Here is a 1,210-nt window from a genome sequence, read left to right as displayed (position 1 = left end):
ATTAACCAGACAACAGGGTTGAAAAAAAAAAAATCCAGACTGTGGTGATGCTCAAAGAACAGAAAGAAAATAAAGCCAATCAGCAGCAGTGGTCTGTTGTAGAAAGTCTTGAGGAGAGCCCCTCAGAGTGCCTTGCGTTGCCTGTGGAGATACAAAGAAGAGGCAGCAGGTAGCCAAAGGCACAAAACAGAAGCACCATCTTGGAAGAGGCTGGTCACCAGGAATTAAGTAAGGAATGCATTCATTTAAGCTTACAGAGTTCTACCCAAGATCAGTTCTCTTCTCTGAGGCTGATGTAGACCCTTCCAGCCAGGAGTTGGAAACTGGCAGCATGTATTTTCTTTGGCAAGCACAATTTAAAAAATTTACTTGAACTGGGATGCCTTTTAGTGGTGCATGCAATTTGCAGTTGGTCCTAAGTCTGACCATCCCATTATTATTATTATTATTATTCAGAGATGGGGGTCTAGCTATGTTGCCCAGGCTGGACTTGAATTCCTGGGCTCAAGTGATCATCATGCCTCAGCCTGCCAAGTAGCTAGGACTACAGGCTCAAGCCACGATGCCCAGCTTTGACCATCCCTTTAGATCATGTCTCTAACATACTTATAGTACCATCTGGACCCTGAAGGCATTTGAGCAAGATTGCTCTTAAATATTCTCCAGAAAGCAGAGGAGTTAAGGTTAATGATGCTCACCTCGGAATCTGAGTTGTAGAGCCTACTGGGGATGCCTGAGGCTTTGCTGGTCAGAGGGTTTAGGAGCTGACTATTGCAGACTGGATAGGGTGCTGCCCTTGCCAAATCCCTTATTCCACAGTTCACTTGATGCTTACTTATCAGTCTGTTGCTTCCAACAGAAGGTAGGCATCTAGGAACTCTTGTTCCCCCAAGATCCTTATTATTCTGGGAACTCCCAAGACAGAAATACGAAGGAATCCGGTCAAGGTCAACAGATAAGAATTTAGCCTAGGTGGCTGGGTACAGTGGCTCACGCCTGTAATCCCAGTGCTTTGGGAGGCTGAGGCAGGCAGATCACAAGGTCAAGAGATCAAGACCATCCTGACCAATATGGTGAAACCCCGTCCCTACTAAAAAATACAAAAATGAGCCAGGTGTGAGGCAGGAGAATCACTTTAACCTGGGAGGTGGAGGCAGAGGTTACAGTCAGCCAAGATTGCACCACTGCATTCCAGCCTGGCGACAGAGCA

This window comes from Aotus nancymaae, unplaced genomic scaffold (genome assembly GCF_030222135.1).
Source record: "Aotus nancymaae isolate 86718 unplaced genomic scaffold, 86718_ANA_hifiasm-v0.15.2.pri h1tg000018l, whole genome shotgun sequence".
Classification (NCBI taxonomy): domain Eukaryota; kingdom Metazoa; phylum Chordata; class Mammalia; order Primates; family Aotidae; genus Aotus; species Aotus nancymaae.
Note: the sequence above shows the minus strand (reverse complement) of the source record.